This window comes from Callorhinus ursinus, unplaced genomic scaffold (assembly GCF_003265705.2).
Source record: "Callorhinus ursinus isolate GAN/ISIS: 27379988/994484 unplaced genomic scaffold, GSC_fseal_2.0 scaffold11, whole genome shotgun sequence".
In the NCBI taxonomy this organism is placed as follows: Eukaryota; Metazoa; Chordata; class Mammalia; order Carnivora; family Otariidae; genus Callorhinus; species Callorhinus ursinus.
The window spans coordinates 49,179,322-49,196,472 of NW_027397073.1; the positions used below are offsets into that span (position 1 = coordinate 49,179,322).

General features: G+C 35.7%; 1 protein-coding gene across 9 annotated transcripts in view; it reads right to left on the reverse strand.

Annotated features, from left to right (window-relative positions):
• Positions 1–17,151, reverse strand: part of GREB1L (GREB1 like retinoic acid receptor coactivator) — a 272,431-nt gene that overhangs the window by 141,357 nt on the left and 113,923 nt on the right. For 7 of the 9 annotated variants that reach the window (XM_073898429.1, XM_073898428.1, XM_025886425.2 and 4 more), the window contains one exon: positions 10,999–11,106. The exons of 1 other annotated variant lie outside the window; for it this stretch is intronic. The gene's annotated coding sequence lies outside the window, so the exon portion shown is untranslated. Of the gene's footprint in view, positions 1–3,038; positions 3,096–10,998; positions 11,107–17,151 lie in introns of those variants that run through there. One more of the 9 variants, XM_073898431.1, reaches the window with a different exon arrangement.

Genomic DNA, 17,151 nt, shown 5'->3' on the forward strand with positions numbered 1-17,151 from the left:
CAGTGCCCCCCAATAATTCTTTCTGAGAGAAAGGGTGGGGAGTGGCTGAGGGAGAGAGAGACTCTTAAGCAGGCTCCTCACGCAGCAGCATGGGGCCTGATGTGGGGCTAGATCTCACCACCCCGAGATCATGACCTGAGCCAAAATCAAGAGTTGGACGCTTAACTGCCCCATGCACCACTAATTAATTGCTCAAAATGCAAGTAAGATCAAGTACAAACCACACCATTGTGGTTTGGTGTCTTTATGCACTAGCCTTTTCCCTTTTCTACAGAAAAATAAAAGGGCTGGAGTAGAACAGTCAGCTTCCATCACTGGTGGCTTTAGGAACAGGCAATGAAGAAGTAAGGAAAAGGGTAGCTTGGGAAAAGGTACCTGGTAATGGCTCCATGGCCTCTTCCAAATTCTCCTTTTTTCTGTTGAAAAGGGAAAGGAGAAGCAATACAATTTGAGGGAGACTACTTCTTGATCTGTAATGTTTTTATTTCCATTTTGTCAAATGTTTCACGGTTAATAGTTACTGTATTATTAATACAATAATTACTCTTGTAGTAATTATGAAGTACACAGGACAGAGGAAGAAACATTTCCTTTAACTTGATCCCTAAAGACTTTTTACAATTAAAGCATTAGATAAGGGGCGCCTGGGTGGCTCAGTCGGTTATACACCTGACTCTTGATTTCGGCTCAGGTCATGATCCCAGAGTCCTGGGATCAAGCCCCACGTCGGGCTCCCTGCTCAGCAGGGAGGATGCTTCTCCCTCTCCCTCTGCCCCTCCTCACTGTTCATGCTCTTTCTCACCCTCTCTTTCTCAAATAAATAAATAAAATCTTTAAAAAAATAAAGCATTAAGATAAGATTTAGAATACATATTCTTATTTTTCAAATGTTAAATTTAAGTTATGTGTGAAGCACGTAGGCTTCTATGGTAGGCATCTAACAGGCAGGTGATATGCTACCAGTTGCTGCTATCATTATTACTATTACTGGTAGCGGTGGTCCTTGTCATTGTCAAGAAATGTGAAAGGAAACATTCTTCTTTGGACAATTACAAGTAACATGGAGAGCTTGCTAACTGCCAGGTAAGTACTCTATTGTCTCCATTTTTTTTTCACATTTTTAAAATTTTATTATGTTATGTTAATCACCATACATTATATCATTAGCTTTTGATGTAGTGTTCCATGATTCATTGTTTGCATATAATACCCAGTGCTCCATTCACTACGTGCCCTCTTTAATACCCATCACCAGGCTAACCCATCCCTCCACCCCCACCCCTCCAGAACCCTCAGTTTGTTTCTCAGAGTCCATCGTCTCTCATGGTTCATCTCCCCCTCCAATTTCCTCCCCTCCCTTCATTTTTCCCTTCCTACTATCTTCTTTTTTTAACATACACTGTATTATTTGTTTCAGAGGTACAGGTCTGTGATTCATCAGTCTTACACAATTTGCAGCACTCACCATAGCACATACCCTCCCCAATATCTATCACCCAGCCACCCCATCCCTCCCACCCCCCACCACTCCGGCAACACTCAGTTTGTTTCCTGAGATTAAGAATTCCTCATTATCAGTGAGATATGATGCTTGTCTTTCTGATTGACTTATTTTGCTCAGCATAATACACTCCAATTCCATTCATGTTGTTGCAAATGGCAAGATTTCATTTCTTTTGATGGCTGCATAATATTCCATTGTACACCACATCTTCTATATCCATTCATCTGTCGATGGACATCTTTGCTCTTTCCACAGTTTGGCTATTGTGGACATTGCTGCTAAAAACATCGGGGTGCACGTACCCCTTCAGAACCCTACATTAGTATCTTTGGGGTAAATACCCAGTAGTGCGATTGCTGGGTCGTAGGGTAGCTCTATTTTCAACTTTTTGAGGAACCTTCATACTGTTTTCCAGAGTGGTTGTACCAGCTTGCATTCCCACCAACAGTGTAGGAGGGTTCCCCTTTCTCCGCATCCCCTCCAACATATTTCCTCCATTTTTTTTTAAAGATTTTATTTATTTATTTGAGAGAGAGAGAATGAGAGATAGAGAGCACGAGAGGGAAGAGGGTCAGAGGGAGAAGCAGACTCCCTGCTGAGCACGGAGCCCGATGTGGGACTCAATCCTGGGACTCCAGGATCATGACCTGAGCTGAAGGCAGTCGCTTAACCAACTGAGCCACCCAGGTGCCCATATTGCCTCCATTTTTAAGAGAGCTGAGGCACTTGCTCAAGGTGAAACAAAAAGGAGATGGCAAAGACAGGAGTAGAATCTAACCAGTTTGGCTATGGCAACAGCTCTCTTAGGCTATCTTAATCACTGAGATCCCTCAGCTGTTTAAACACCTACAATAATAACCTAATTGGGTAAATGGATACTCTATAAAATATTACTAAATTGCCAAGTCAAACTAAACAAAACAAAATAAAACAAAACGAAACCAAAACAACCCAAGGAAGATTCTTGTTTTTAGCCGATTTGTCCTTGTCTCTATATTTCACAGCTACAAGACAAGGCTGAAAAAGGAGTTTTAGCTTAAGATATGGGGTTAATAGGCACAAAGCCAAGCAACAATTTTAAAAAGTCAAAATAAAATAGAACTACCCCTCCCCTCAAGAAAAAGATCCCAAACCTCACTGTATTAGATGAAAGGGAAAGATAAACAAAGGGTAAATTATTTAACAAAGAATAACCAAATACATATATAGGGGAGACAGCATAGGCCCGCCCTTAGACTCCAAAGCATCTGATGGTTGGGCTGCATGTCCCCTAATTTTGAGAACACTCTTGTTCATACCCTTTTTTCCCCATTGCTTCCAACTTTGGAAGACTTGGTCATGTTTCATTAATCAATTATGTGGCAAGTCTAGAAATCAAAAACATTCTTATCAACTCCCTAAAATATTAGGGATGTTTATATAACTTAGTTTCCTCCAGTATTTTCCCCATCTGAAAAAGTTTTATTTTCTATTAAGGACAAGAGAAAGTTTCCTAAAACCCAAATGATAAGAAGGAATGAACTTGAGAGTGTACCTTCCTTGACTTTCTTCTTACAGCAGTTTAAAACGTACTAGATTTGAGATATGGCCCATATCTTTTGAAAAAGTAACACAATTTCATTTCTATTTCCCTCTTCCATCTGCGGCAGACCACTTAATCTAAGTAGGTAGAAGTAAAAAGTAAATTTCTGACATTAATAATATGATATGAATTTACTGGAAATTTTAAAAACAATTTTTCTTGTAAAGTTAATGTTGTTACAAGCAGAAAAAAAACTGGGAAGTACACACAATAATGTGTTAATAATGTTTATCTATTGATGTTATATTGTTTTTAAACATCTTTTTTTCAGGGCACCTGGCTGGCTCTGTTGGTAGAGCATGACTCTTGATCTCAGGGACCTGAGGTCGAGCCCCTCGTTAGGCATAGAGCCTTCTTAAAAAAAAATAAACTATCTATTTTTTTCTTTTTTCCAATTTTTAAGGTAATGAACACTATTACAGTGTAATATAATAAAGGAAAGGAAAATATCATATAATGAGTGAGCTAATCCCAACTCTATGACTATCCTTGAACAAGCAGTTTAAAACATAGACTTATTACTTAACAACTGGATTTGCAAAATGAACATCCCTTCACCCTTTCCTGGTGCTTCAAGATCCCAGGGAGACTACAATTCATTCCAGTGCTTAGACTGAGAACTTCTCATCAAGATTTGGAGTTTCTATTACTACCTTCTACCATAATACTCTAAACTATTTCCCCCCCAGTTATGATATACTTGTATTGGCCCAATCATCTCCCTCAAAAAGTTCCTCTTTTGATCAAATATTTTCAAGGTACTACACTTGTTCTATTTATAAAAGTTGACTTTTATTTTATTTTATTTACTTAGAGGGGGGAGGGCAGAAGGAAAGGGAGAGAGAATCCCAAGCAGCCTCAATGCCCAGTGCGGAGCCCGACACAGGGCTTGATCTCACAACCCTGAGAACATGACCTGAGCCAAAATCAAGAGTCAGACGCCTAACCTCCTGAGCCACACAGGCACCCCTAAAAGTTGACTTTTAATACCAACCATCTGGAGAAAATAAACATCAACTTTAAAATATATAGGGAGAAAAAGGATCATTACAGTTAGTGACAAGAAAGAAGGAGAAAAACACGGATTTTAAAAAATCATGTACGTGGTTGAAGAAAATCTAAGGTACTACTTCAGGGTTAGTCTAGTTTTAACAGCAAGATTGGCCATGGAGAAGATAGGCAGGGATATATATTTTTAAAGTAATAATTCATTTAAAAAATATTTCAGATTTGTATTTCCAAGCACTGTCTACTGAAAAGTTTGAGAAGCAATGACAATTCAATAACAATAAGCACTTCCTAGTACCCTGATTGTGGTTTTCTACTACCATTCCCCACTGAAAAGAATCAAAGCTCCTTGAAATTATGGCCAATTCCAGGTCTGGGGCAGGAAATGCACTTGAACAGAGAGCAAAGAAGCTATCAAGGGGTAATGGATCACGTCAAAAGACATGAGTCAATATGAAATGTTCCCATAGGCCAAGGACTAGAGAAATTGAACATAAAAGAGAAAAATGCAATGCAGTGAAACATATTTAAAACATAAAAACTCACAAATTAATTTTGCTACTCAAGGAAAAAAAGAGAGATCTCCTCTTGGAAAAAAACAAACAAAACAAAACAAAACAAAAAAAACCCAAAGCATCTACTTGAATGTGGCTAAAAGGAAAGGGAAAGAGGGAAATATTTATTCTGCTCTTCCTGTACTTCAAAGTAACCAAATAGTCCTGGTTTTTGAGAGTTTTAATATTTTTAATGAAGAATTTCAGCTAATAAATGTGGAAAGAATGACAGAATTATAAAATACCACTTTGCAAACCTTAATACAAAATTCATTTAGGCAATGATAATAAATGGGGGAACTTTATAATACAGGGATAAGGTTGACACCTCCTGAACCCACAGCTCAAGTTTAGCAACACTAATAGTGAAGCAATGAGACACCAGGAGCCTTCCCACAAGAGACAATAGGAAGCACACACACTACGTAGGAAGTATTTCTGCTGATTTGAATATAGTCAAATCCTTACATCTAAATTCTATTTATAGGATGGAGGAACAAGTAAAGAAACAAGCAAACTCAGAATAGGGACAGGTAGAGAGAACAATTGATCTAGTTTCTGCAACAAACCAGGGTTATCTGGTTTATAATTTGGAATTAGGGGGACACCTAGGTGGCTCAATCAGTTAAGTGTCTGCCTTCAGCTCAGGCCATGATTCCAGGATCCTGGGATCGAGCCCCACATCAGGATCCCTGATCAGTGGGGAACCTGCTTCTCCCTCTCCCTCTGCTGCTCCCCCTGCTTGTGCTCTCTCTCTGTGTGTCAAAGAAGTAAATAAAATCTTAAAAAAAATAAATTTGGAACTAGGATTCAAGTTTAGACTAAAAGTCTATGTTTTTTCCCCCACTAAGACATGCTATTTGATGTAGAAACAAGGTAAGCATGAAGATGATACATTGTTTGTGGTATGTGTGTATATTTGGGTTTGGTTTGAGTTTTTTGTTTTTAAGGCCCAATTTTTTTGTCTGTGTGCCAGACATAGTACTAAAAAAAGCCAACCTCGTGTACCTTGTCAGTTTTCTGTTACCCTTTACTCTATGATGTTGTCACTTGCTCTCTAAACTTTAACAGTTATCCACCCAGCCAAGCAGCACTTATAGAAATCCTATAGCTGTAGAGTCAGATGACTTTAATTCAAATCCTATACCCACTACCCATATGATATTGGGCAAGTTACTTAGTCTCTCATCTGTAAAATGGGGTAATACAACCAATATCATAGATTTTTGTGAGAATACATAAGATTTAATGCATATATAACATTTTTAGAATAGTGCCTGGCACAGAATAAATGTGAAAAAAGAGTAGTAATAGGGGCGCCTGGGTGGCTCAGTCGGTTAACTGTCTGACTCTTGATCTTGGCTCAGTTCATGATCTCAGGGTCCTGGGATTGAGTCCTGCTTTGGGCTCCACACTCAAGGTGGAGTCTGCTTGAGAGTCTCTCTCTCCCTCCGCCCCTGCCCCCACTGACATGCACATGCATGTTCGCTCTCTTTTTCTCTCTCAAAATAAAAAAATAAAATCTTTAAAAAAAAAGAGTAGTAATAGGTTGGGTTTTTTTGTTTTTGTTTTGTTTTTGAGCATTGTGCTACATTGAAGATACTAAGAAAAGTAAGATGCACTTCTTCCCTTGCGTGTATTAGGCATTACAATAGATTCTGGGGCATTGTTCTAGGAACAAATGGCCATCAATGTAGAAGTTCCAAAAGCTGCTATTTGGTAGTATATACAATTTATTTATTAAGAATTTTACAGTCACATATACAAATTTATTGTCCCTCACAGTTATCAGATTCTTTGTATAAGAAAATTACTTGTAGTGATAAATCACTAAATTCTACTCCTGAAACCAATATTACACTATATGTTAACTAATTAGAATTTAAATATGAACTTGAAACATGAAAAAAAAAAGAGCATTACTTGTTATAGAGCATTACTGCTCACACATCTTTTCTCTATTAAAAATATTCACTGGGGCACCTATGTGGCACAGTCGGTTAAGCATCTGCTTTTGGCTCTGGTCAAGATCCCAGAGTTTTGGGATCAAGCCCCACATCAGGCTCCCTGTTCAGTGGGGAGTCTGCTTCTCCCTCTGCCTCTGTCCCTCCCCTCCCCCTGCTCTTGCTCGTGCTCTCTCTCAATTAAATAAATCTTTAAAAAAAATAATCACTGATGACAGTGATAATGGAAATCACACATGGTTCGTGCAAGTTCTCACAGTCTATAATCCAAAATTAAAAGCAAGCATATATTCACATTTCTCTCTCCTTTGTGCTCTTTTTGCATTTCATTTATTCTTTGAAATTGACATTTGTTGCACTTGATTATAATTAGTTGAGTCTAGTGTTTGACTCCCCCATTAGATTATGAGTTGTCAGGGGAAATATTTTGTTTAAAACTAGAATGAGTAAAAAAAAAAAAAAATGAATACATCGAGCTTTTTGTGTGTCTTATCTAATTAGACATTAAATGAATTTGAAGAGATATTATCTCTCCCAAGCACATTCCAAAAAAGCACAAAGCTAACCATGCATTCAAAACAAAAGTGTGTTATTCCAATTTTATTCATCCTCTTTGCTGAGTCTTTAGAAAATGCAAATAGATTAAAAGACAAAATTTCCAACCTCTTTTAATAGTTCTGTACATTTAAATCTGGATGAATCTCTTTTGACAGTTTCTGAAGCCAAAAGTATTTTAGGTACTGAAATAAAAGCCCTGCCCTACTAACTTTATTCTAAAACTAACCATTTCTACCAATATACTTATGGATATGCAATATGTCTTAAATTGTTATGTAAATAATTACTGTAAGATGCCAACTAATTTCATATAATTATTAAAAAGTGTCATAATTAAAAGATAAAGTACAATGCTATTTTTTCTTTGCAATGAAGAGGTACATGTTTCTACTGGAAATCTTTACTTTCTTCCTTGAAATACCAGAAATTCTTCTGTAAAATAAACACATCTCATCAAGACTCTCTGGAACTAGTATAATTACCAGAGGCAATCCCTGTGTAAGATCAAAGAAGCAAAACAATAATAGGCAACGTGTGACCTCGACCATGTCACCAGAGACCAATTTTTCAACAGGGAGAAGAGTCAATAATCCAGAACAGAAAACATTAAATAACCAGAAATGCTTCCAAAGTGTGGTTTACTGCATCCATCAAGGCTGCCACACTCAGAGAGTTCAGAGTCTCTACGGTTTCAGAGAACAGACTTGTGGGGATTTATCACAGCAATTATTCAAATCTGCAGAAAACACCAGAGGCAAAAAACCAATTTCCCAAATGCAGAGTAGAATTTCAAAAGATAACCATAATAATTTTCCAAATTTCATTGGATGCTTTAAAAAGTATAATGGGAAGAGCGCAGAGGACTAAATCTTTTTCATAAAACATTCACCTAATTTCTCTTAATTTCCCATCCCCACTTAGTTTTCCCAAGAAGTTGTTTGGAAAGTGAGCTATAAACATTAACCAGATAAATATAATTAGTAATCATACATTGAAGACTTCTGCAGGTTTTTGTTTTGTTTTGTTCTGGTAATACTGGGTCCCTGGATCCAGAAACAGGACTTCTTTGGTCTCCTTTGTAACGTATTTAGATGACTAATAAGAATTATAAGGGTGCAAAGTGGGGTAAAGAAATTCCCATTCACAGTAATTACAGTAAAATAGAAGTATATTTAAATTTGACTTTTAAAAAGCATCACAGATAAAATTGGGTAGAATCAGCAAAATCTGATTGTTTTCCTTCGGACCACAACCAAACAGCTATGTTCTTTCAAAATTAGATGTGACTTAGGGACTGAAAAAATTTATCTGAATTTTTTAACTTGCAAAACACCCATTCTGCTGGTAATTCAGAGAGAAGTAAAAGGACTTAGCTTAGATGAAAAAGTGCTGGAAATTCAAAGCAACTGTGAACATTGTGTTTATATGGATTTGTTACTTCTGCTACCTTCATCTTTCCACTCTGTCATCTGCCCCTGTCTTTCCATCTTCTTATCTTATTAACATTGCTAATTGTATTTGTCAGTTTTGCCACAATTTCAATGCTACTTAAACAGCTGTGGGTTTTCTCTAGGCAATTATCAGTCACTACACTTAGGTTTCTAAATTAGTTGTTGAAAGGCACTTTAACCTTGAGAAAATAGACACTGAGCACACTGCATGCATGCTGAGCCTTACATTTATGCATATGTTGCTTTAAAATGAGTAATTATTAAGAGATTGAAAAAAAATCACACACAAGTGTAACCCACAAATACTGTAAATTTACAAATTAGTAAGAAAATGCTTAACAAAGCCTATTATATACTAGGCATCATTTCATCTTTTTCCCCTTACTGTATATATAGTAATATATGTTCTCTATGTATTTGTACATGTATGGAGGGAATAAGCTGAACATCAAAATACTGCCAATTCCTCTAACAGTACCCTTTTACTACCTATCTGCCAGGTGGCCAACAGCTTTCAAAGGTATCCATAATCATGGAAGTGGTATCTTAAGGTCATGGGCTCTGGTAAAGACAGCTCTCACAACATGCGGATCCCTCCTCCCCCACCCCTTTTCCATTTCCCTTCAAAAAGAAAAATTCTTTATTATACTTGCTTTTCTTATTCTCTATTCTTGACCCTGACATTGATTTTCTTCTTACTACTATAAAATGTACAAGAAACACATTCAAGAAGAAACACAGGTTTATGGTTATTCATCAACTGATACCCACTTCTATGAAATACAACTAAATTTTTAAAACCTCTTCTGTAATCTAGAAACATTATATTTCATGTGCCATTTATTCCCTTTATCCATTAAAATAAATTCTAAGGTAACTTTTCAGAGTTAACAAACTTTGGTGTTTTTAAAGGTTTGTAATGTCCTGTTTGTGGGTCAGTCAAAAGCTCGTTAGAATAATCTTTAAATTAATGTAGGCTTGCTCCTTACCAGTCTCTCCCCCACCCTCCACTTTTGGCTCTGAGGAAAGAAAAGGGTGGTAATTCAACAGTGCAAAATTCTTCACTGAGAGACAAACATTAAAATGATAAACATTTTGGAAAGCAAAGTATACTTCAAACCCTCACTGTTCTTTCAGACCTATATTGACTCTTATAGTAGTTGCCAACATTTGGTAAGGATTATCCTTCCATTAGACAAAAGCAAGCATTCCTTAGATAAATCAGGAGTTTTTGCCATGAGACTCATAAAACCTTTTCACAACACAGATTTTCAAGAGAATCCTTTAAGGTTTTAGGAGGCTGCTCCTTTTACTAAGTAACAAAATACACCCCATGGTGTCTCACTGACCCCACTCAGCTGTCCTTTGACCTCTTCAATTGTTGAAGCCTAACTCCTGGGCCACAGAATTTGCCTCCCATATCAAACAGGGGATGTTGCTAACTCCTAGCACCTGGTGTAACAAAACGCAATGGTTCCCCGCTCTTCTATCTCCTCCACTCCCTCTCTGATCATTTTCCAGATGTTCCAGGCCCAAATGTTAAGCCAACACTAGGTTCCAGGGTCTGCATGGTCACCAAGGCACAAACAGGGACCACGCTGAAGTGGTAATGACCCTCTTGTTCTTTTTGGCCTCAAAAGAATTCAGCAGGAAGATCTTTGCCTTCTCTTGGAAATGCCAGGCTACTCAAACGTGTTGGAACATCCAAAAGGAGACATGCAGTCTTAAGCTATGCTTACACAGAACAAGAGTTCCTTAAAACAGCAGCTCCAAATCCTTAATCCTGAGCAAATGTTTAATTTTCTTGGACATAGGGAGGAAAAAAAAAGGCAATATTTTCTAAACTAAAAGCCTCCTAAAAATAGAAAAAAACCCTTTCAATGAAATTTTTAAAACATACATCTCAAGATAGTGTTATATGATAAACATTTTAATACAGTCATTTTATATGGTTTGGGTTTGTTTGTTTTTTTTTTTTTTGCAGAGGCCAATGATCTAGATTTCTCTCTTATTAAACAATTTGAAAGATAAAAAGCACAGTCAACAAAGGGGAATCAAAAACTGAATTCTTATTGTCTTAATTTAGGTATACAGGAAATATAACACAGAGGCTGTTGCCAGAAAAAAAAATTATTCAGAAATACTGAATAAGCAAAAACTTAATGCTGAATAAGGGTTTTTTTTTTTCTTTTGGTGGAGAGGATGGGGGAGGGGAGAGGAAAGCAGAGGGAAGGAAATGGAAGAAGAGCTCATAGAAATATCTGCTTAATCAGTTTAGGAACCAAATATAGTAGCTTTATTTAAATTCTAAATATAACTTCCTAAAACAAATTTGATCTTGAAAAATTGGGGGGCGGGTATTATAACTGTACAATACCTTGGTTTATTTATTAACATTTTTGAATCACGTTCATGATTAAGTTGGGCTGTCAACACTTCAGGGAGCCTGTTGTCTAGATTTTACTTGCTTAAAGCTTTTGTGCACCTGCAAAAACATAAAAAAATAAAAATATTTATATTTATGTAAAGACATGAATTAGTTTCCAAATGCATTATATTCCAGAAAAAAATAATTTAAATATTTACAATTCTACAAGTTACAATTACAAATAAATTATCAAAGTCTTACATAACTCCATATACATCATAATGGGCAAATACAGGTATTCCTCCTTCTTAAATATTCCCAAAATAATCACTAATTATATATACTCAAAAATAATTTGTTGTTCTTAAGATATCCCCCCTACTCCTACCCTACTAAATGTAAGTTGAATAAATCTGTCAAGTCTGCAGTTTTGACAAGTGTTACCATATGCTAACAGACCCACAGACTATTTTTATTTTTAGGAATGAAAATAATGAAAGGCAATTTTCTTATTCTAAGGAGTTTGAATTTTATAATCTCTGATGCTTGGCCAAAATTTATCTCCTCAAAGAACTATAAAAAATTTAAGACATAACTAATATTGCTTAAAAGTATTTTTGTACTTTTTGAAACTAATGCTTTAATAATCTCCAAGAAAGAGAGGCTGCATGAAGAAAAAAAGAGTTACTGTTTTCTACCCTTTTGAGTAGGGTATTTCTAGGAGTAATTAAACTAAGTAATTATAATTACATATAACTGGTTGAAAATTACAGTATGCATATTATTCTCTCCTTTAAATAGATTATGGTCAATATAAACTATTGGGTGGAAAAATAGGAAATATAGTCATAAAACATCAAGTGAAATAAAAACTATTTGTTACTGATTTTTATATGCAACTGAGAAGTGTTTTTGTTCCTTTGTTACTGTGTCTAAAAGGAAAACAAAAGGGGATTTTCCTAAGAATATACTAATTTCAATATGCATAGTAATAGCACTAAAATATTTAAAGTAATATTAACTTATGCTTTCTAAAGAAATAGTTTTCAGTTTTATTGTCCTTTTATGCCAACTTGAAAGAGAGGAAAGACAGAAAAGAACCATTTTAGATTTTGAAATAAAAATCTTTTTCTTACCTCTCTTACTGTCAGAAGAATGTCTTCAGGCAAAAGAACAATTAAAAAAGCAAGACCCAGATTTTCAAACTCATGCATTTCCCACCCACACACAAATAGACATCTTTTTGTAAGTCAGGAGTCTTGCTACCTACATCCAAACCCAAGATTACCCCATCTGGTCAACAAGGTCAAACTGCATTACTGCCAATGAAACTGTATGACTCCATGAGGACCTTAATGATTTTTAAAAAAGGTCAGTAATCCAATTCCAGTAGCTTCAGAGTCTAAAATTGCTAATTTTTGGCCACGTGCTGCACACTTCACCTGCTAGTAATGACATTTTTGTATTTTCTTCTAATTACACTCAAAGCTAAGACCTTTGGCCCTGGGCCACAGACCCCTATTCAGGCTGCACACATTCTCTTAAACGACCTGATCCTTTGTTGTCACTCTTACTCTTTCATCTATTATTTACACCCATAGAGAAGGAAGAGACTCTACCATTTGTATAGCTTAAAGCTTCTAATCATCTTAATTTCTTTGCCTTTCAACCTATGGTCTTTTTCATAGACGAATGCCAGAAAGTTTGACAAAATCATTTTTTTCAACCACATCCTCCCACCTCCCTTTCCCCTTTCCTACTCTCTGACCAAGCTCCTTCCTATTCCTTCTCTTATATGGGCCCAGTTCTGCATTGGTCCAGATTTACAAATTTTGACTTTTGCTAACAAAATGAATTTCTAAATAGAACACCAAATTTCCACCTTGTTCTGACAGATCAATAACAATTATATTTCATTCTTTCATCAAAGAGCTCATTAAGTTAACTGAAAGTTTACTTAAAATAATGTAAAATATGTCCCCAGTCCCCCTAAGGCATGAGCAGAGATTTTTCAGACTCTCCCTGCAAAAATGTCAAAAAAATTAAACAGTAAGGATGTTGGTTATGTGGTTAATACTTTTCCAACATTTTAATATCTACAGTTGCTCAAATGCTTACAAGAAAAAAGTAGAGGAAGGAAAGAAAAATGGAAATACAAAGAAAACTTTTAAAGACTAGAAAAATTTTAAATTGTTAGGTCATTTTAAAAGACTACTAATTCTCAAACAGCAAAATCATCACATAAAACAAGGTATATCATTGCAATTTCCCAACACTTTTCCCAGACCTTTTTTTTTTTATGTCCAAATACATTTTGCAAATCCAAAGCAAAGAATTGTTTACCATGATACCGATGTCCCCCTCAGATCACGGTAGCCACCAAAAGACTCTCATTTCCAAGATGTTTATAAAATGACATATGATCCATCTTTGCTCTCTCTCTCTATTGCTGCGCTTACTCTTGATTTCTAACAGTATTTCCTTGTTGTCTGTCCTCTCTGCAGACCCTGAAACCCCTTGTCTTTTCTTATTTTCACCATTTGCTTCAACCAGCAGTTCACTGGAGACCCATCCATCTTGTAATGCCTAAAGTGACAGATGCTCTCAGGAACCACCACACTGCTGAGTGAACAAAAGATAACATCACCTCTAGGAACTCCAGAGAGAAATACAACTGCAACCTTAAGACAGGGGCTGACTTGACAGACATTGGACCATAAACCTCTTCTAAGCGAAAAAGAAAACAATTGCCACACACACAAAAAAATCTGACACAATCAAAGGCAGAAAAGAGTGATTATTTGTGGATTGCCTTTTCACTCTGCAGCTCACTTTTCCCTCCCAACGCTTTTATAATGGGGCAATTCACTTGCCAAGCGGCAAGAGAAGTTCTTGGGAAAAAAGCCTTTCTCAAGTATCTTCTTTTATTCAACAATATTCAAAGTGAAATTTGTTCATGTGTGTGTTTCAGTAAAGCTAAGGCTTATGAGATAGAGCATTCGTGAGCCTGACCTGTCTTGTTTGCATAAAGCAATATCTGGGCTCAGAAATGCTGACTCAGTTCTACTGCTGTGAAAGACATATGCATGCTTTGCAAATTAAAAACACATTAGAAATTAAAAAGCAATGTGTGACCCAATGTCAACAATATGTGTAGCTCATAAAAATGGCTCACCATTCATTCATCAGACAACTTCCAACTTGGGTTAAGACAGTTAACAAGAGGATTCTGGGAAGGACTACAGATCTCTTTTCTAACAAAGGAAGGGTCATATTAACATCTCCCAGCAACAAACTAAAGACAGGGACGCTGGTAGATACAGTGGACTCTGCCTGATGCCATCTAGGGTTTTTTTGTTTGTTTGTTTGTTTGTTTAAGCATCTTATTTAAAATCTTCATGCAGCAATAGGTAAATGTAAATTCTAACATTTCATTTTAATTTAATTCTAAATTTAGATAAATACAGTGAAGGGAAATTTTTGAAGAATAGAAAAACAAAAGCCGACTTGGAGGTCACTTAAGAACATTGTGTGATCAATGTCAATTACAGAGATTAACAACTGTTTTTTATAATAGGTATCAAGCAACACAGAGGGCAATCTCTGCTGCAGCTAAATACATTATTTTGAAACAGAGTAAATGATTCAAATATCTATGTTAAATCTGAAATAAAGAGGGAAATGCTCAAGAAAAGTTCTGTCAACCATATTTTTAAAAAGAATCATAAGCACATACCATGGCATTTCTTTAAGACAAGTATTTTAATTTTCTGTTAAAATTTTTGCACAAAAGGCCCTTAGTTACAATTATTTTTCTTTGAAGTCATTAACGACTCTCCTCTCATTCCCATTTTACTAAAAATATATAAAATTTAAAAGATATTTTATTTCATCTCCTGTGTTTGAATTATTTGTGGGGTAAAAAAAATGTTCAACTTGATAAATCAATATATCTGTTTCTTAAACATTTTTTAATGTATCCCTCATTTCCCCAAACACTTCAGTGTATCTGTACAAATAAGCTAGTACAAATATTTCGGAATCTCAGAATTTTCTGGTTTTTATTTTAATGCTGACAAAACAGATTGCATACTAAATAAATATGTACAATTTATATAACTCAATGAAAAGAAGATTAACTATAGACTGCTTATCAATATAAAACGGACTTGTTCTAATATGGATTTGATCTTTAACCAGATAATTTTGGTTTTTGTTTAACATACCCTGACCCTAAGTAATCCCCCCAAAACTGCTGATCCAAAAGTACCACATCATTCAACATTCTCAAACTTTGGCATTAATACCAAAAAGAGAGACATGACCTTGAAATGACAGTTCCATTGCCGAAGGCTCCCCCCACCCAAAAAAGCCCAATTAAATGACCTACTTTTAAACACAATAGGATCGATATGCATGCAGGAAAAGTACACCCCTGTGGAAAGTTCTTATTGCCTGATTGATCAAAAACAAAACAAAACTTTTCTTTTTTTAACGGCCCCTTCCAGATCACAGTCAGTGCCAGAAACCCACACAGGAAAAAAATCCATCAAAATGAAACCCTAAAAGGGTTTACCCTTCACCATCCTATTTGCACTTCAAAACCCTGTAAGTCCTTCAGTTAAACCCCAGGGCTGAACCATTTCAATAATAAGAGAGGTGGCCAGAGGTGATTTATCTCCCATTTGGCCTCTGGACAGAGCTGTAACGTCTACGAAGCTTCCCTTCCCTGAGTCAAACCCTCCCCCCAGGTCTCAGCCTTCATTTGTGCGGCTTTGGATCTGCAACCTTATAAACAACTCCTATGCCCCTTCCAATCAGATGCAAGAATAGTTAAATCAAGATTGGATACATTTTCTTGGCAATGCTTTCACAAAATGGAATGCTGCTGAGTAATCAGAGCTTTGAAAATACCAGGTTAAATTTCAGGTTCTCTTTGTTATAACTTGGGGAAGAAAAGAATCTTTCTAACCTTACCTTCTCTCTTCTCACATATGTTAATTGTTACCAGAACTTGTTAAACTTTTTCCAATTTATACCTGGATACTCTGAATGTTTTGGCCCACATCAGCCAACTTCCTGCAGTGATGTTCATCTAAATTTAAATCCTTGCATTGTAAAATATCTTAACAAATCCAAAAAGTAGAGATTCACAGGTCACACACTCCTGGGTCAAAAAGACCTTAAAAACAGATATCAGACCACTATGACTTAACTGATTTATTCTACGCTTGGTATCAAATATGTACTATAACTGTCATCACACAATTTTCCTCTAGTAAAATAAACATCAAACAATGTCAACAGTTATTTAAATTGAAACATAGGTCCCAGAAGTTATCAAATGTGAAACACAATGAAGTTATTCCTTAGAAACGAAGGGTATTTTGTCACTAAGCATGAATTCTCTATTTCAAAATTACATTCACATATTTCCGAAGAGGATGAAATATATATGTACCTTTCCCCTACCATTCAATGAGAGGTTTGTTTTTCTAATTGATTCTGATAAATTACATCTGAATGCCACAATAACAACTTGCACTAAATGATTCCACTGTAGTCATTCCAGTTTTACAAGTTGAAAATTTTCAAGTCACTAACTTCATGTAGAGATTCACAGGCAAATATAAATATATTTCACTTAAACCTAAAATCAGTTAAGAAAAATTTAAAATAATAAAATTAAATATATACTGATACTTAAAAAAATAAGAAAAACACATTTTTGTCAATTAAAAATTATTTCTGTTTTTGGAAGTATTTATCAATAAAAATTATATTTCTGCCATTAAAAGATGCACCATCAAGATCCTTATACCTCATTAGCAAACAGTTTTCATTTTCAGAGCTCCAAGTACCACAAATTCAAGAAAAAACAACTCTCACAGCAAATGACTTTATTACATGCTACCAGGTCAATGAATCTTGGATTTGTATTTGAAATAAGATAATAATTCAAACTGCATATATAAACCAGGAAAAACAGGTGACTGAAAAAAACTAAGAGACATGCATTTTTAAATCACTGAAACACTTTGGCACTAATAACAATATTCAGGAAAACAAGTATCTTAAACTACTACATGACATTTAAAAAAGAAAAAAAGCTTTCCTCAGATAATCAACAAGAGTAAATTGATCCACCACAGAGGAAATATT